We start from the raw sequence: 14,786 nt of genomic DNA on the forward strand, positions 1-14,786 counted from the left end.
ACATTACGTTAGTGAGGAGATTTTATGAAGTGCTTAATTAGGGGGGCGGTTCATTAGGAATTTGTTAACATTAGACTTGAAGACATCCAAGTTGTAGTCCAGAGGGAAGCAGGCAGACGGAACAGAGTTCCACAGGCGTGCAGTTCTAAGAAAGAAGCTTTGTTCATGGAATCCGCGTTTTGATTTAGGCACAGATATAGAGTGGGGAAAATTTTTCACAGTGGATTCAGCTAGACGGGTGTTTTTCGTGAAAGATTGGCGAGGGGGGACCAGGGATTGGAGTTCAGACGAGCACCTGCCATGAAAATAACGATAAAACAAGGATAGGCTCGCAATGTCTCTTCTGTGGGAGAGGGGTTGCAGGGTAGAGAAAAGGGCATCCCCCACTAAACCACGAAGTCTATTTTGTACTCTGTCAAGGCATGATAGGCTGTTTTTGGCAGCTCCTGCCCAGATATGGCAACAGTGTTCCATCCTTGGCTTGAGATGCTTCCGGTTTAAATAGAAAAAGCCTGGGGGGTTTTTTATAGACAGGGTTGATTTTGGAGGAGCAAGTCTTGACAGCAGTGAGTTGCATTTTACCCGGGAAATTGTGGCACAGTTAAAACTTGATCATCAACTGTTATTTCTTGTCTTTTTTGTTTGTTTGTTTGTTTGTTTGTTTTTTTTTTTTGTTTGTTTGTTTGGTTGTTTGTTTGTTTGTTTCTAGTTTCGTTAGTCTCTGACCATCCGATTAAGGCTCATGAGTTTTTCGTGTGCCCACTTCATGAAGCGTCCAAAGATCTTACTTGCTGATCAGTAGTAATTTATCAATAGTTTCTAATGATCGGTAGTGTTTCATGAAATTTGAGTATTCCCAGATTACCAGTTCTCTCCATTGTTTGTACCTATATTCATTTATTCATTTGGTATTAATCCGATAATTATATTGTTGGTATTGGTTTCCCTGATATCTTTCTAGTTAGAATTTTTTTCTAGCAAGCTATCGAGTACTTACAGGAGGGAACATTGGTTGCCAACATCCTAAGTGTTTTGATGGAACAAAGTGGATTTGAATTTTGCACACTAAGGTCGTCAGTCTATGTTGTTAACCACTTGGCCACCGCCATCTCCTTTTGATGTCCATTAAAACTTGTTTTACGTTGCTGCATTGTAAACGTTACCTCTCTTTCTTTAACTTTTACTATTTTTCTTATTCTATTCATTATGAAAATATTTAACCATATAGATGTTTGGTCGATCCGTTTTTCCACACGACGTCTATAGGATTGACACGTATCCAAATAGTGAAAGATATATTTATAAATTACGTGGCTGAAAGATTTATTTAGATAACTAATTCTTATTGTAGTCACGTAAATTATTTCGAGTTGAAAGAACGCACACTTGAGCCAGATTATTTTGCTCTCTTCACTAACCACAAGACGTTCACTCCTAAAAAGTAGCGATCCTTCTTCCTCCTCTTTTCCCACAAGCAACAAAACACGCGAGCAAACGTGGCATCTAAAACAAAATTCTCTAAAGCAAAAAAGTTCATCTCCTTTTATTCTGCCATTACAGACTCGTAACAGCACCTAAATTTGCATAATCGTCCTATCCTCATATCTAAATCGTTCTAGGTTTCCTTGCAGTGGATACATGCTTATAGTGACCACCTATTTCTCTTACTCTACGTTCCGTCACCATAAATATTAATTGACTAACGGCATTGATGACAACACAAAAACCCCGTCCAAAAATCACATCTAAAAAAGAAATTACATTTTTCATACAAAACTAACTCCCAGAGAAATATTTATCAAATACTAAAATAATGGTAATCTAACTATGTGTTCAATTACCTTCGTTTGTTCAAAATTACTTTTGTTACCCAGAAGTAAAAAATACCTTCTGAAGAATTTAATATAAGATTGTTGCTCAGAGGTGTTTGACTGGAAGATACCAGTTGAGGATCCATTCTCAACAATTAGTCCAATGGAAACTGGGACATTTCGGTGGCGTTTTATCTGTCGATATATGATATTCGTCTTGGTTATTTCTAGGAGATCCACAGCCTCCCCTACTTCGTGCAAGAGTTTGTTTATTGTATACTAATGTAATGAATATGAATACATCCGGGTCTTTCCTCCTTACAAGATTGTGAGCGTCTGGTTAGGCTATAAATGCATAGAGACACCTGGAAGAGATGTCGAAAGGTACGCAAGCCTCACGCTATGAATAGCAGCTTCAACTACGAATACTCATTGAGCATGGCGACTTTCCAGTTTATTACTCAAACTATAGCAAGACCCACTCAGATTAAGAGAAAAAAAGTGAATTGTCGGGTCTGCTATGCAATACTATCATAGAACTTCCGATTACGCTAGAAGTGAAAATAGCAACAAAGAAGGATAATTTCATTATAAAAATGCAAAAGAAGTCTGGTTTAAGGCAAAAACTAAAGAACCAAATACTGTGTCATCCGTTTCAATGTGCGAACAGGTAGTGCTATAGGCAGATAAAGTAGTAATGTCGTCTACTCTGCAAAAGAAAATTCTAAAAAAATTTTCCCGGGCCATCCAATGATTTTATGAATGAAATCGTTAATAAGAAGTTATATTTATTGGCCGATTATGGACTCCATCCATCCATCCATCCATCCATCCAGCGTGGCCGCAGCCGTGATTGAACTCACTACAAGAGTTTTTAGTGTAATTCAAATCTTGTCGGTAGCTGAATACTTGATGCTTCGCCAGGGTTATCAATATGATATAGGAAATGTGATGAAATATTGCAAAGGATGCCCATTGGCAGCAAGGGATACAACTGTTAAAGATTCAGCCATGGCCAAAGATGTCCCATGAACTCGATTGCATATCTACTATGCAGGGCTATAAATAGATCATATTACTTGATCATTGTGGACCATTTTATTAAGTGGACAAGAATTGCTAAGTGAAGATATCTGACTGCAACAAATACAATAAATGCACTTAACAAAATTTTTAGTTGTTTTCGATTCCCGAAAACTTTAGTCAACGGCAATGGAATCCAGTTCATGGGAAAATAATTTAAGGAATTCTACAATTCCATTGAGGACATGACAACGTCACAAATGGACAGGCAGAAAATTTTGTGGACATTTTTAAACAAGCATCAATTGAAATGAACAGCTCTCGTCTTGGGGAGGCTTCATGTTTGGACAAGCATCTGGGCTTGACCTTTACTCTCGATCTGAAATGGAACACGTATATCAAATACATTGCCAATGTCGCTGGAAAAATGGTGGAATCCTTTTACCGCTCCAGTAGATATCTCACTCCTGATGCAATTCTCTACCTATATAAAAGCCAGGTACGGCCAACGATGGAGTACTGTTGCCACATCTGGGCAGGAGCTGCTAGAAGCAGCTTATCCTGCCTTGACAGCGTTCAAAATAGACTTAGTAGCTTAGTGGGGGATGCCCTTTTCTCTTCTCTGCAACATCATTCCCACAGAAGAGAAATTGCGAGCCTGTCTCTGTTTTATTGTTATTTTCATGGCAAGTGCTCGCCTGAGCTCCATTCTATGGTCCCCCATCGCCAAATTTTCACGAAAAAATACTCGTCTAGCCAAAACCACTATTAATAATTTCCCACACTCTTTATCTGTGCCTAAACCTAAACGCAGATTTCATGAACAAAGCTTCTTTCTTAGAACTGTACGCCTGTGGAACTCTGTTTCGATTGCCTGCTTTCCAGCTGACTACAATCTGATTGTCTTCAAGTCCAACGTAAACAAGTTCTTGATGAACCGTCCCCCTTAGTAATCCAATTTACAAAATTCCCACAACTTATGTTTACTACGCTATAATAACATTGACTAATGTATACTCATTAACCCTTTTCCTCAAGTGGCCTCCGAGCCTTGATAAGTGTTGATTCTTGTGTTAAAATTAAAAATAAAGCACTGAAGAAGAATCAAGGCGTGGACACAAATGAAAAAAAGTATTCAGAAATGTTTTAGCAGTTAACAAAATCACGTCACGTTTATCACAAGCTGGTTTAATGTTTGCAAGAAAAAATATGCTCTGTGTTTGATAGACCGTTGCCTATTCAGGCGACGCAACTATCAATAAAAGGAAAACAGATAACTAAAGTCTATAAGCCTGGTGACAAAGTTTTGTTTTTCAAAAGCTTTAGAGCTGGAGGAATGTTATGGTAAGAAGGAATAGTAACCAAAAGAATTGGACATATATGGCATAAAATGAAATAAATTTCCGTGCAAAAGATATTGAATTAATTGAGACTCAGGCACACTAAAAGGTTAGAGAAAATATCGAAGAGATTCCAATGGAAGTCCTATATGATGCATTTTAAATTCCTGTCCACATAAGTCAGTATTCTCTAATGGAGGTATACCTAAACTGAAGGCCAGAAGAATTAGTGTGTTAAACTTCGGCATGGCAAGGAGAATTGAGTACGAAAAGACTGAGAAAAAGGTGAATAGATTATGTTCGCCTTAAAAAGAGAAGATATTAAAGCTAAATTTCATGGGAAATTTTAGCTCAGAGAGTGGTGATATAATGGATGTGCGTACATCCGAGTTTTTCCTCATTCCAAAATTGTGATTGGCTGGTTAGGCTATAAATGCCAAGTGGTAGAGTTACTTGTGAGAGATGTCGAAAGGTACACAAACCTCGCGCTATGAATACCAGCTTCAACTACGAACATTCATTCAGTACGGCGACATTCCAGTTTATTACTCGAACTATAGCAAGACCCGCTCAGCTACTTCAAATGATATATATATATCCCTTTTGTGAAACATATCATATAATATCTTAGGCGCCCTGGTCGGAGTATGCTGACGGGTCTGTTCAGGCAATAGGCTAGAGTGCTTCTTTTTTAACAGAGGGGGGGGCTATCTTGATTCTCTCCATCTTCGAGCCTTGTATCACATCTTTCTGTGGTAGGAAGGAAGTAAATACTCAGTTGGGAAAAAGTCAGTAAAATGTATATCACGCAACCTTCCCTTAATCCCAAGAAGGTAAGTGACGACTAATCAATTCTAAACTCGCACGCATGTGCACACACACATTCATATACTCATACATTTACGCACTCTGACACAAGTGCCTACACTGTCGTACACATATTCACACTTATAGAAAGAGGTATATACACATTTATTTTATTGTTTGTAACACCTCTACCTTTCAAATGCACAATCACTTAGACTTTGGAACTACTGCACCTTGCGACGCATTAGGCAGTGAAAGTATACCATCGTTTTCGATCTGAAGACAGATCCATAATATCCATAATATCCATAATATCCCTCTAGCTTCTTGCCAATGCAATCAAATCTCACTCGATTGTCTACTTCCAGTTCTATTTTGAACTTTCTCCTTTTTTTTCCATTAGGGGTTTATTAGAGTATTTGGTTGGCAATTTTCTCTGGGGCCAATCTTACGGTATGTCCGAGCCAGCCTAGACCTTGTTTGCAGATTATTGACGATCATACCTTTAAATTAGTGTGATCTGTGTCTTCTTGGTTGGTAATTCGATCCCTTCATTTGATTCCTTGGATCTTTCTAAGGCGTTTGGAATCAAACGTGTCTAATTTCCTCTCTTTGCTGATTTTTAGATACCAATTTTCACTTCCATATAGCAGTGTGAACAGGATGTTGCTGTTATAGAATCTATACTTAGATTAGAGTGACATTTTTTGTTTTTCGAGATCTTGCAGAGCAGATTAAATGTTGCTAATGCCTAAGCCTTCCTTGATTATGGAACATCCTAAGTAGGTAAAGTTGTCAATCATAGTCATTTCTTTTTGGTCGATAAAAACGTTTATGGGTGGCTGATGTGTACTAGACAGCATGTTTGGAGTTTTATTAGCATTGATATAAAGACCAATGCCACCTTCTTCAGCTTGGACCTTGTGGAAAATGCCTTGATTGAAAGCCGGCTTGTTGCTCACGTAGCTCTTGATCAGCTATATTATAGATACGGTTCAAACTTCCTGAAGAAGGGTCGCCTCCTTCCAGTTGTCACAATTGATAAGATTGTCTTTCTTGGGAATGCATACAACTTCTCCGTTTTTTCCAATTTTCGGAAGTCCAGCAGTGTTCCATGCTATATTACATTACAGTAGCGCGTCCATTTGATGACGCTGTCACCTCCTGACTTAAGCATTTCTGCGGAAATACTGTTTAGCTCTGGTGACTTAGTACATTTTAAGGTTTTAACGACTAAACGAACTCTTCGATAAATTCGTAGATGTTGATAGCGAGAAGAAAGGGGGATTTCTTAATAACTGCTTGGGTGGGTGGCTCCAGTTTGATAATACTTCCTTGAAGTGTTCGACACATCTGACTAGTGTGGCTTCACTTTTTGAAAGCAATGTTCTATCTTTTGCTTTTATAGGACATGATTTAACTCGGGAACTGCTTGCGATCTTCTTAACAAATTGGTACACGGTTCTCATGGCATTGCATGTCGCAGCGAACTTGGCCTCCTCTGCCATATTCTCGAGCTATATTCACTTGTCACTTGTTTGTCGATTTTAATACCGGCAAGTCTGATTTTTTAATGTGTCCCTATTTTTAAAAAGGAAAAATAAATATAACAAAAAAGTTTATTTTTAAAGTTTTAAAAAAGTTCCAAAATTGTTATTTAGTGTCGACAAGTCGAATCTTGTAATGTATATTCTCTATTTTTAAACAAAAAAAAAACAAATAATAACAAAAGTTTATTTTTAAAAGTTCAAAAAAAGGTTCAAAACTTGATATTTAATATCGGCAAATCGATTTTTTTTAATGTGTCCCTATTTTTAAACAAGAAAAGCAAATAACAGCAACAAAAAAACTTTTGTTTTAAAGAAGAATATACCATAATTCCAATAGTTTTCATTTATTTGTTGTTTTGTATTTTTAAAGTTAAAAAAAAGGTTCCAAACTTATTTAATGTCGACAAGTCCGGATTATTTATGTCTCTATTAATAGTGGCACATTAAAAGAAGCAAAGGAAAGATGAATAACAACATGTTTTTTTTTTTTAATATTTAGATAATTTGTTAATCGATCTTTAATATTGACAAGTTGGAATCTTTTTTATAAAATCTTTGTTTAAAAAATAAATAAGTAAAATAACAACAATAACATGGAGACTTGATTTAAATCTCAGAAGTTAAAGGCAACCGACATCTTAATCAGTGATGATCGGTTTTTAACTACACCAGACGCTTACTCCATTTACAGTCTGCTTTTTGAATTGTTAGTGGTTTGGCTTCAGGCTAGCGACCTAAAAGAAATTCTTTCTATGTTTGCTGTAAATATTTAAGCAAGCACATTATCTATAAATTGTGTAAGACATTCTATCATCCATCATCATCCGGTTTTAGTATTTAAGATGCTGTAACTGCCCAGGATTCTGAGATGGGTAATAGGAGGTAATGTTTCATGCATGCTTTTTATATGATCCGATCCAAAGCGTTGATATCACTCTTGATACATGCGGTCAAATAACCTTCTTAATCACTCACATCACGTCTTCTCTAGTCTACAACACAATATATTGTAGTCTACCTTGCACTGTACAGAACCTACTGTTGATTTTATAAAATTATTTTTATATACATAATTGCTTCAATTAAAGTTTAATATACAAAGTCAAGTATTATGCTCCAATTATGCTCTAAACCAAAACATTCATTTCGAACACTCCCTGTTGATTTTATATGCCTGGCCTTACTGCTTGTGCGTTGATGAAGGCTTGAATTCAAGTTTAAAATGAAAAAGTTAAGTATCATGGTGCAATTGTTCTTTAAATAGAAACATTCATTTGAAAGCGTCCCTGTCATATTAAAGAACCTACTGTTAATTTTATATGTTGTGTCTTTCGGCTTGTGTGCTAATAAAACTTCTGAAATGCACTTGTGATGTTATGTTAGGCTGTGTAAGATGTCAACTTTGGTCAAAATCGCTTATTTCATCGGATTATTTCGATTATCGATTCTTATCAAAGACATTTTGATATAAAACCTATATTAGAACACTGCCAGGTCATAAAGTACCTTTGTGTTCAATTTCATAAAAATTGGCCCAGCCGTTTTCGAGTCCATAGGGAACGAATTTACACACAAAAAAATGTTCCTTATATATATATATAAACCTATATTTTCAAACCAATAAAATATGTCCAAATTAGTTTTGCTGCGTTGGGATGAATTTTGCTTAGTTTTTTTGTTTTTTTGTTTGTTTTTGTTTTTTGTTCTTTTTGTTTTTGTTTTTTGTTTTTTTTTTATTTATTTTATTTTTATTTTTATTTTTGCTTGGTTGTCTCCTCTATGGCCTTGACTAAGTTTGAAGAAGAAGAATATACCATAATTCCAATAGTTTTCATTTATTTATTGTTTTATACTTTTACGATCAGAATGCATTATCTTAATGCTAACTGAGAATAATTTTGCCTGACCCATGCGATGCCCCCAGATGGGGAGCCGCATATATATTTTTTCAAAAATGGTGAAGTAGATAAGTCTTCAGACTCAGTACATTTGAACCTTGAATTCGATCCCTGAGAGGTTCAGCTGCAATAATGAGCCATATAACGACAAAACACGTATCTTAAGAAAAATTTCCAGGCAAGACAGTAAGTCAAATACGATAACCATTAGGCCAGCTTGACACTAAATTAAAAAGTGTTTTTAACCTATTTATTCTTAACATAAAGAATCTGTCACATGAACGATTCGCACATGTGCATTCGTGAAACAGTTGACAAACAGAAAAAAATCTGATGACCCCCCCCCCTCACATACCAATTTTTTCAATTTGGGCCCTTTAGCAGCCTTTTTTATATAATAAAATATTTAATAAAAACCGACTAAAAGTTTTCCATGTGTCTGAATACCTTATATATCAAATTTCAAGTCGGTAGGTCAAAAATTTGTTGAGTATATAGATTGAGAATTGTCCTCACACACACACACACACACACGCGCACACACACACACACACACACACATATTCTCACTTTTATAGATATATAGATATAATTACATATATGAAATGTCAGGAAGTATATATTATGCATTCGTTAGTTATTTGGATCCATATTTGTTTATATATGCTTTAAACAAAGTTTATTGAACAAGTACTTCCACATCAGATGAGATTAAGAATCTACACTAACATGAGAGTGATTTAACAAGTCTTCCATTAAGCTGTTAAGGCATTTAGAGTTATTTCCCCTTGTCAAGAATTATTTCCGTTGAACCAATCTTTGACACAAGGATAATCGCTGAAAAGGAATATCTATACTCGATACTAAAAAATAGTTATTGCAGATATTTTGATCACTATTGCACTTAATATTATCGGTGAGAATAATATCTTGGGTTGCTTTTTTTCGCCATCGTCATCATCATCATCATCGTCATCATTATTATAATTATTATTATTGGCTTACAAGGAGCTTTCTCACAGATCTCTCCTTAAAAACAACCTGGAAGCTGAGTGACAACAAGTCTCCTCACATTTCCAGTACTCTCTACCTCTTTCAATAATAGTTGCAAATAAATTTGCATTATCGCAATAGCTGTTTACCATTGATTTCTCGCTGGCAGCGGCTATTGGTTTCCACTAGAATTTGAGTAGCAATAAGCCTTCCCAAGGTCGTAGTTCTCTTTGCACTTGTCCAGCAGAGGTCTGGTCAGTGCTCTCTCCTCGGTTTTTCTTTCCCTCTTGACCCACATCACTCTTTTGAGGGGGGGGGGTATGCAGCTTCAATATTCTTGGTTCCATGTAATGCTTCTTTATGTTTTGCCTCTGCAGCAGTTTGTCTGGTTCATGTGTATTAATTTCTGCATTTAAGGGTTTTCCTTAATATTTCAGCGGTTGAATGTCTGCTTCTTTCCATCCTCTTCGACTATTTGGTGTGGTGCCAGTCGATGTCAACAATATATTGGGGGGTGGGGAGTAAGTTATCTCACAAGTTTGTGCTTTCAGCTTTCTTTGTTTTTATGTGGAGATCCTTTAATATTTTGGTTTTACTTCTGTTGCAACTTCCACGTAGCCAACCAGCATTTGCAGCTCGTCTCTGCAATCATAAGTATTCCAGACGTTTTCATTTTTGCTATTCGTTAAATCTTTTCAATTTTCTTTCTGATTCAAATTTCTCCCGTTATTTTTTTTTTCAAAGATTTTTGTAATTTTTTTTATTACTTCAAATTTTGGGGGATTGTTTCAAGTGCTTTGAAGTTTTTTTTATTTCATTATTATTATTGGCTCACAAGGAGCTTTCACACAGGTCTTTAAAGATCTTTTTCTGAAAACAGCCTGTGGTGTTTCCTGGATGCTGAGTGACAACGAGTCTCCTCAGGTTTCCAGTACTCTCCACCTCTTTCAATAACATTTGCAAATAAATTTGCATTATCGCAACAGCTGCTTGCCATTGATTTCTCCTTGGCAGCAGCTATTGGTCTTTGCTGGGATTTGAGTGGCAAAAAGCCTCCCCAAGGTCCCAGTTCTCTTTGCATTTATTCGGCTGAGGTCTGAGCAGTTCATCGGTCTTTCTTTCCTCCTTGACTCTACTTTGTTATTTGGTCTCGCTCTTTTTGGAGGGGGGAGGCAGTGATTTGGCAATGGGGGTAGGGTTGGGTGAGAGAACTTATAGATATGCGGTTTCAGTGTTCTTGGTTCTATGTGGTGTTTCATGTTTTGCCTTTGCTGTAGTTTGTCTGGCCCACGCTTGTTGCTCCTGTGTGATTATTATTATTATTATTATTATTATTATTATTATTATTATTATTATTATTCACTAGGAGTTTTCACACAGGCCATCATCAAAGATTTCCCTTTGAGAACAGCCTATAGTGTTCCCTGGAGTCCCAGTGACAACAAGATTTCCTGTACTCTCCACCTATTTTGATAAATTTTGCAAATTAATTTGCGTTATTGCAATAGCCATCTACTGTTGATTTTTCGTTGGTAGCGACCATTGGTCTTCACTGGAATTTGGGTGGCAATAAGCCTCCCTAAGGTCACAGTTCTCTTCACACTCATCCAGTGGAGGTCTGGCTAGTGCTCTTTCTCCTCAGTCTTTCCATCCTCCTTGATTGTTTTTGATTATTTTGTGTGATATTAGTTTATTTCAACACTTTGGCCAGGGGAGCATAACTTACAATTATACGGTTTCAGTTTTTTTAATTTCATGTGGTATTTTTTTGTGCTTTACTTCTGTAGCAGTTTCTATACGTCTGGATAGTCCCTGTAGCTCATGTGTATTAGTCTCTGCATTCAAGGTTTTTCCTTAATATTTCAGCCGTTTTCATTATTGTTATCCGTTGTATCTTCTCGGCCATTCCTCTGATTCAAATCTCACTTATTCTTTTTTTCAAAGTTTTTCGGCATTGTTCTTATTTACTCACTAGGAGTACTCATACAGGCCATCATTGTAGCTATCATGTTCACCTAATGCCCTCATCTCCGTTTGGTTGGGTAGGATCATACCTTCCGTTGCTTCCAGTTTTCCCCTTCTCATGATCAGAAGTGCGCAATTTTCCATGCTGAATTCCATTCAGATATCCTGACAGAAGATTCTGGTTGTATTTATTAGTATCTCTAAACCCTTCTTGGTTTTTGCAAATAACTTCAGGTCATCCATGTACATTAGGTGGTTCGTTATTTCATCTGTATTAATACACTTGTATCCGGTTTGGCATTTTCTTGGTATATTGTTAAGGGCCATCATGGCTATGATGAATAGTAGTTGTGATAAGGAATCACCTTGGAAGATACCTCTTTGTATTTTAATCTCTGTCATGTATTCTCCATCAGCTGTCAGTTCAAGTCTCCATGTTTTCATTGCATTTTCCATTAAATTTTTAATTCTGCTTGATGTTTTGTATATTCTCGGCTATTTAATTATCCATACTTGCGGGATTCTGCAATATACTTTCTTGTAGTCAATCCATGCCATGGCCAAGTTCTTTTTTCTATGTTTTACCTCCTTCAGAATCCTTTGGTCTTTGTATAACAGATCGTGCGGTCCTCTGTTTTGCTTTTTGGCATCATTTCTGTTCCTTGGGAAGTAGTCCATGATTATGAAGGGACTGATAAATTTGTTCCCTCAGCTGTGCTATGTTTTGACAAGTTTCTGGGCTTGACCTTTACTCCTGATCTGAAATGGAACACGTATATCAAATACATTGCCAAGGTCGCTGGAGAAATGGTGGGATCATTCTACCGCTCCAGTAGATATCTCACTCCTGATGCAATTCTCTACCTATATAAAAGCCAGGTATGACCAACGATGGAGTACTGTTGCCACATCTGGGCAGAAGCTGCTAGAAGCAGCTTATCCTGCCTTGACAGGGTTTAAAATAGACTTTGTAGCTTCTCTTCCTTGCAACCTCTTTCCCACAGAAGAGATGTTGCAAGCCTGTCTATACTTTATCGTTATTTTCATGGCAAATGCTCGTCTGAGCTTCAATCTATGGTCCCCCATCGCCAAACTTTCACGAAAAACACTTGTCTAGTCAAAACCACTATTAATAATTTCCCACACTCTTTATCTGTGCCTAAACCTAAATGTAGATTCCATTAATAAAACTTCTTTCTTAGAACTGTACGCCTGTGGAACTCTCTTCCATTTTTCTGCTTTCCAGCTGATTACAATCTGATTGTCTTTAAGTCCAACATAAACAAGTTCTTGATGAACCGTCCCCCTAAGTAATCCAATTTACAAAATTCCCACAACTTATGTTTACTACGCTATAATCACATTGGCTAATGTATACCCATTAACCTTTATCCTCGGTTGGCCTCCGGGCCTTGATAAGTGGTGATTCCTGTGTAAAATAAAAAGAGATATGTAATAGGCCTGTAATTGCTGGGGGTGGTTCCTTTCTCTTTGTCTTTTTGATCCAAAGTGGTTTTATCATTGGTCATAAATTCTGGTACTTGTGCTTCTTGGATTTATCTTTTCGGATTCTGACTCTGTATTTCATGCAGTGTTGTGAATTTTTTTAAACTAATAAGCATGTATTCTGTTATGACTTGGTGCTCTCCAGTTTGCCATTTTTCATAGAGTTATCTTGAGGGTTTCCTTGCTGATTTCATTCTCTGTTCTTTCTTCGATTTGTTGCATCTCCTCTTTCATATGTTTCAGGCATTCGACATTTCTCTTATGATCCTGTCGCTCTTTCCATATTTGGCTCCAGTAGAGTTTTGTTTCTGTCAGGTCTGGTTGTTCTGTTCTCATTCTCCCTCCGTTCACATTTTTATAAAACTGGCCTTCATTACTTTCAAACGTCCTGTTTTATTTGCACTGTTCAGTTTTGTAGTCATATCATCTTAATTTCATATATTTTGCTTCTATTTTTGCTTTAATTCTTCTTGTCTTTTGTTAAGCCTCTCCCTGCTATTCACATTTCTACTGTTCCATCCTCTTCTAATCGATTTCTTTTTTTATTATTTATTGCTTTAACTTCTGACTTACGTTTGTTGATACGAGTTTCCAGCCTCAATTCCCATCCAGGTTTTGTCGGTCCATTTTCTTTCTCCGCCGTTTTTTCTACTTTGAACTTCATACTTACTGTCTTGGCGCCTGCATAAATTAAATTGTTTAAGTCTGTAATTGTGTATGCTGGGATGTATGGTAGGAGCTTGTTAAGCCTCTCAGTTTCTGCTCTTAATTTCTTCCCCTCTTGAAGTCTTAAGGATTGGATTTTTGTTTTTTCTTCATTCATTAGTTGGATGATGTTTTTGTTTTTTTACTTTGTTCTCGTTTAGTTCTGTTGTTTCATAGATCTCGATCTTCATGTTCCTTGTGTCTGCTTTTTTGCACATCTTCCATATCTGGAGTTGTTGTGTGTGGGGAAGGGAGTTTTGTTTTTTCATTCCCTAATAAGTTGCATAATGTTTTCTACTTCTGTTTCATTCTCGTTTAGTTCCATTGTTTCACAGATTTTGGTCTCACTATTTACTGTGTTTGTCATCTATGCGTGGATTTTCCATGTACGAGATTCATGTGAGGATCGTATCTGTGTTTTGTTTTCTTGTTTTTGTTTTTTTTTGGGGAGGGGTGTTTTGTTTTTTGTTTTTTCATCCTTTATCGTTTCTTAAATTAGAAATCCATCCTCTTCTGAGAATAAGTCGGGTTTGGTCTGCAATTCATTTGCTCAGTTGTATGGTATTCACTGGACATGTCCCACATCCTTTCATCTGTTTCCGATAACCGTGTTCTTTGGCTGATTTCTATAATAGCATTCCATTACCAGTCGATTTTCTTTCGTTGTTCATCTCTTCCTTTGGGTCTTTTTTTGGGGGGTGGGGAAGGGGGTATGCTTAGTTTGACTTCTCTGTACTTTATTATTATTTTGGCACCTGAAATTAGACGGGGATACTTTTTTTTTTTTTTTTTTTTTTTACACAGTGATCACCACTTATCAAGGCCCGGAAGCCACTCAGGGATAAGGGTTATTGCAAGTACATTACGTTAGTGTGGAGATTTGATGAAGTGTTTACTTAAGGGGGCGGTTGATTAGGAATTTGTTAACATTGGACTTGAAGACATCCAAGTTTTAGTCCGGTGGGAAGCAGGCAGACGGAACAGAGTTCCACAGGCGTGCAGTTCTAAGAAAGAAGCTTTGTTTATGGAATCTACGTTTTGATTTAGGCACAGATAAAGAGTGGGGGAAATTTTTCACAGTGGATTCAGCTAGACGGGTGTTTTTCATGAAAGATTGGCGAGGGGGGACCAGAGATTGGAGTTCAGACGAGCACCTGCCATGGAAATAACGATAAAACAAGGATAGGC

The sequence above is a fragment of the Euprymna scolopes genome, chromosome 4, assembly GCF_053919585.1.
Source record: "Euprymna scolopes isolate OS-2025 chromosome 4, ASM5391958v1, whole genome shotgun sequence".
Classification (NCBI taxonomy): domain Eukaryota; kingdom Metazoa; phylum Mollusca; class Cephalopoda; order Sepiida; family Sepiolidae; genus Euprymna; species Euprymna scolopes.